We start from the raw sequence: 6,040 nt of genomic DNA, 5'->3' as shown, positions 1-6,040 counted from the left end.
GGGTAAACAATTTTTCCTTTTTTTTGGTGGAGTAGTATTCCATTGTGTAAATGTACCACAGCTTTTTTATCCACTCATCTACTGATGTACAGACACTTGGGCTGCTTCTAAATCTTGACTATTTTAAATAACGCTGCAATGAACATAGGGGTATATGTAGTCTTTCGAATGAGTTTCAGATTTCTTCAGATAAATTCCCAGAAGTGGAATCGCTGAGTCATAGGCAGTTCCATTTTTAATTTAATATATTTTATTGATTTTTTACAGAGAGGAAGGGAGAGAGATAGAGAGTTAGAAACATCGATGAGAGAGAAACATCGATCAGCTGCTTCCTGCACATCTCCCACTGGGAATGTGCCCACAACCCAGGTACACGCCCTTGACCAGAATCGAACCCGGGACCCTTCAGTCTCTATCCACTGAGCCAAACCGGTTTCGGCCATTTTTAATTTTTTGAGGTAACTCCATACTGCTTTCCACAGTGGCTGCACCAATATGCATTCCCAACCTACAGTGCAAAAGGGCTCCCCTTTCTCCACATCCTCGCCAACACTTGTTGTTTGTTGATTTATCGATGATAGCCATTCTGACAGGTGTAAGATGATATCTCATTGTGGTTTCAATTTGCATTTCTCTGATGATTAGTGATGGTGAGCAACCTTTCATATGTCTATTGGCCATCTGTGTGTCCTCTTTGGAGAAGTGTCTATTCAGGTCTTTTGCCCATTTTTAAATTGGTTTATTTATTTATTTATTTAATTTTTGTGTGTGTGTTGAGTTTTATAAGTTCTTTATAAATTTTGGAAAGTCACCCTTTATTAGATGTATTATTGGCAAATATGTTCTCCCATTTAGGGGGGTGTCTTTTCTTTTTGTTGATGGTTTCCTTCGCTATGCAAAAACTCTTTAGTTTGATGTAGTCCCATTTATTTATTTTTTTCTTTTCTTTCCCTTACCCAAGGAGATATATCAGAAAAAATATTGCTATGAGAAATGTCTAAGATTTTACCGCCTATATTTTCTTCTAGGATTTTTATGGCTTCAACTCTAACATTTAAGTCTTTAATCCATTTTTAGTTTATTCTTTTGTGTGGTGTCAAAAGGTGGTCTAGTTTCATTTTTTGCACATAACTGTCCAATTTTCCCAATATTATTTATTGAATACACCAGTGATGGTGAACCTATTACATGAGTGTCAGAGGTGACATGCGAACTCATTTTTTTGGTTGATTTTTCTTTGTTAAATGGCATTTAAATATAGAAAATAAATATCAAAAATATAAGTCTTTGTTTTACTATGGCTGCAAATATCAAAAAATTTCTATATGTGACATGGCAGCAGAGTTAAGTTAGGGTTTTTCAAAATGCTGACATGCCAAGCTCAAAAGGTTCGCCATCACTGGAATATACTATCTCTAGTCCATTGTATGTTTTTGCCTCCTTTGTCAAATACTAATTGACTATAAAGGTATGGATTTATTTTTGGGTTCTCTGTTCTGTCCCATTGATCTATATGTCTGTTTTTATGCTAGTACCATGTTGTTTTGATTATTATGGCATTTCGTACAGTTGGATATCAGGTAGGGTGATTCATCCAACTCTGTTCTTCTTTCTCAATATCATTCACCAGATTAGGGAAGTTTTCAGACATTATTTTTTCAAATAGGTTCTTGATCCCTTGCTCTCTCTCCTCCTTCTGGTGCCCCTCTTATGTGGATGTTGTTATGCTTCATGTTGTCCCAAAGGTCCTTTAAATTATCCTCATTTTTAAAAGTCTTTTTGCTGCTCTGATTGTGTGTTTTTTTCTATCTTGTCTTCCAAATCACTGATTCCATCCTCTGCTTCATCTACCCTGCTGCTTATTCCTCCCATTATTTCAGATATGGTATTCTTCATTTCTGACAAGTACTTTTTATGGTTTCATTATCCTTTTTCGTGCTGTTGAGCATCCTTATAATCATTACTCTGAACTGTGTATCTGATAAATTAGTTACTTCTACTTCATTTAGCTCTTCTTCTGGAGAATTATCTTGTTCCTGCATTTGGTGCCTGTTCCTTTGTTTCTCCATTTTGGCTGCCTGTTTGTGTTTGTTTCTATGTATTAGATAGATCTGCTATGACTCCCAGTCTTGGTAGGGTGGCCTTCTCTAGTAGGTGAGCTGTGGGACCCAGTGAGGCAACCTCCCTGATCATCAGAACTGGGTGCTCTAAGAATGTCTCTTGTGCACATTGTGTGGGTCCTCCTATTGTAATTGAGTTTTGATTGCTATTAACCCATTAATGCATGGGCTTAACACTCGGGCTGGCTGACAGTGAAGCTCAACCTGCAACACAGCCTGCAGGCTGCTGTGCAGGTGCTGATCACACAAAATGGCATTTGTCTCAGCAGGTTCTGGTGCCTGCCACTATCTCCCTGTGGATATGCTGCTTGTGAAGCTTATTCGATCCTGCTCTGTTGTCTGAAGGTGGCCACTAGGTGTGTTGGCCTGGGCCTCTTTGGAGGGACTCTGGTGCAGGGCAATGTCAGATACTCTCTGTGATTGGTCCTGGGCAACTTGTTTGGAGCTATCAGCAATCCACAGTTTATGGCTCCCTCTACTGGGCCTGGCTACATGTGGAAAGGACCAAGCTGCAGGCCAAGGTTTGCTTTTACTAGTCCCAGGCCCAGGAGCTGGAGAGGCAAAGATTCAAAGCACCCATAGATCCGCCTCTGCCTGTAGTCTGTCTGTTAGTCCCAGTCACTTATGAGTCTCTGGCTATAGTCCTCAGGAGGGCATAAGCTCCACAGGGTGGGGTGAGAGGGATTCCAACAGGTAGGGCTATTGCTTCCCCCCAGGCTAATGCTGCATGATGGGAAAGGTCTGCCTGAGAATGATGTCCTCTGCAGTATGAGGGAATGATTCAGCACAGGGATCCAGGCAGCTGTCTTCTCAGCTCTCACCCCAGAGCCACTAACCTGGGACTCCTCACACAGCTCTCATCCACTCTGTCCTTCCTCTGCTGGAACCCAAGGTGAGTGGCCACAAACAAAATTTGTGCATTGGCCCTTTAAGAGGGTGCCTGCCTTTCTAGCCATCTCTCCTTGTCAGACAGCAACCCTGCTACTTTTTCCTGCCAGATGTTATGTGGGCACCTTTCCCAGTTCTGGTGCTCTGGGATGGGGAGCCTGGTTTGAGGTTTAGACCCCAGACTTCTTACAGGGAACCCAGCAGCTGAGATATCCCTCCAGAACTTCAGCTGCTGCTGTGGGAGCCCTGCCAGCCCTCTCACGCCTCTACACTTCCAACCAGTCGCTATGTGGTCTCCTGGGTTGTAAGGCTTCTCTCCAGCTAGTCTCCAGTTAGTTATTCGGGATGATTTTTTAATATTTTAGTTGTAATTCCAGTTTGGTCCTGGGAGAAGATCAGTGTGGTTCCCAACTAATCCGCTGCCATATTGGACTCCCCACTGGGTTCACCTTATTAATATTCAGAAACCTAATATGCCAATTTAATCACTCATATAACCTTGACCAACAACTACCTAATTACCACCCTTTATGCTTTCTGGAAATATGTCTTGTAGAGTTTGATCCATGGAAACCATGGGACCCTTCACTTAAGAGCACAGGAAATGTCTGGCTATGTGATACTAATCCTATCCTCACCCTACCTAATGGTGGCAAGAGATCTACTTAATTCATTTGGGTCCTCAAGAGAAATCCCCAATCTTACCTCCTTTCTGTCCACTGCATTAAAAGAAAAAGAAAAAAACCTGGAGAGAAAAAAAACCTGTGCCCTAAGAGAGGTACAAATGAATAAATAAAACCATTATTATTTCTTTAATAAATATTTTTATTGATTTTTAGAGAGAGAGGAAGGGAGAGGGAGAGAGAAAGAGAAAAATCAATGTGAGAGTGAAACATTGATCGGCTGCCTCCTGTACACCCTCCACCAGGGATCAAGTCTGCAACCTGGGCATGTCCCTGACCAGGAATGGAACCAGCAATGTTTTGGTGCATGGGCTGTTGCACAACCAACTGAACCATACGGGTCAGGGCACCCTTTATTTTCAAACTCCGAGTTTGATGCAAAAGTCTGATGGAAAGACAAAATGTTTGGTTGGATTCAAAAATAGTTTTATCAAAAAAAGTTCTAAAAAAACAAAGTGGTCTCCCATTTAGTCTAGTAAAAGCAATACAGTGTAGCAGGTGCTCAAATGCTAGGTTTCTTTTGGCCAACAGTGTTTACACATGTCACAGGCATCTGAATAGGTCGCATCATATGAAATTGCCAGTATTTGACCTTGTTTAACTAACAAGTGGCAACTTTATATAGTTCATCCTAATATAAATTTTTTCACATACATTCTTAGTTCATTCTCACACCTGTGAAGTAGGTACCCTTCTCCCTCCACCTACCCCCCACACACGTTTACAGATGACAAAAGCACGGAGAGATCAAAGAACTTGTGCAATAATATCAACTTCTTTGTAAATGATTCAAACGTGTGGCCGACTCCAGACCCAGGTTGTAATCTCTGTGATGCACTATTCAAAACACTGCAGAATCCTGGGCCGTGCTATTGGGGATAGAAGAAGTTTCTCAGAAATAAGCCAGTCCCTTACCCTAAGAGTTTCACTATGGCTAAACCCAGATCCCAAGTTTCAGCCCTGTGTCAGGTTTCCTGGCCATCCTCCCCAGCGCCTCCCGAGAGCTTCTATCCCTACCTTGAAACTGAGGCAGACTGTGCGCCCTCCTATCTTCCTAATGCTCCTTACTAACCTGTCCAATCCCCATCCACTCTCGCTTGCCCTGTGTCACCGAGCTCACATCCCCTAACAGCCCCTATCTAAGCTACTAAAATTGTCTTCGCCCCTCGAGTTCCTGATGTTTACCATAACATTGAGGTGTTATTCCATGTCCTACCCGCGAGGATCCCTGCACTGGGGAGAGTGGCAGTCCCACTGTCAGATCCGGAATAAAACTAAGTGACACCAGCAGCAGGGCAGGATCTACTGGCCACTCCCTCAAATATGGTTAGCAGCTGTCTTTCTGGGGCTTTAACCTGTAGGGGCTCAAAAAATATTAACACTTTTCCTCCCACTCGCTAAGTTCTGGGTGGGCTAATAATCAAATGACCAGAGACAGATTAACAGGAGAAAATAAAAAATTTAATAACGTGTATGGGGAATTCACATAAGCATATGAAATCCAGAGACAGAGAAGCAACACTGGGTATATAAGACATTTTGGATAATGGAGAAAAGGAGTGGTGGGGCGGGAGCAGGGGTCTTAGATTTCAGAAGTGAGACTAGGTGGTTTACAGGTAGTTGAGGAAGAGTGGGACACATGTACCTAAGAAGCCGCTGCCCGAAGCCCTCTCTTTACCATCCTTAAATCAAATTAGGCTAAGGCAGCATCCTAAGATCTCCTTCCTAAAACAGGTTTTTCCGTCTGAATCTCTTGGGCAGGAGAGGGGGAGACATAAAGGTTCGGAGTCTTGTTTCTTAATAAACAGCTTAAAGTCAATAGCCCAAAAGGCAGCTTCGGGGTTGCAAAACTTCGGTTCCCTTCAATATACCATCCGAGTCTCAGCGCACTCCTGGTTTGAAGTGTTCTGAAGACAGACACCCTGAGAAAACTGGGTGCAGGACGGCAGGTGTTTCTCTGGTCTCCACGCCCAGCAGGGGAGCTGGAAGTCCGGGGGTTACTTCCAGGCCTTCCTCCCCACGCAGACCTACCTGGAGTCATAAACATTTTGCCCATAATCTGAGGGGTCCCGCGTGGGGCCACGGCGAATCCCTTAAGCGCTAGGCCCTGGCTCTCCTCGCGCCCCAACGTCGCCGTGGGAGGAAGAGCGCCGGAGGGGAGAGCAACCTCGCGGGAGTCCTCGCCCCGGGCTGGGGAGCGCCTGCCGGAGGGCTGCAAACTCCCCATTACAAGAATTTGCTTGGGGCTGCGATGGCGACGGCGGCGGGGACAGAGGGTGGGGAGGGGGCCAGATCAAAGGAAGCGCGGAGGAGCCAGACCTCCGGAGAGGGCGGGGAACCCCCGGTCGC

Source organism: Myotis davidii, unplaced genomic scaffold (genome assembly GCF_000327345.1).
Source record: "Myotis davidii unplaced genomic scaffold, ASM32734v1 scaffold309, whole genome shotgun sequence".
In the NCBI taxonomy this organism is placed as follows: domain Eukaryota; kingdom Metazoa; phylum Chordata; class Mammalia; order Chiroptera; family Vespertilionidae; genus Myotis; species Myotis davidii.
This window is presented reverse-complemented; position numbering follows the sequence as displayed.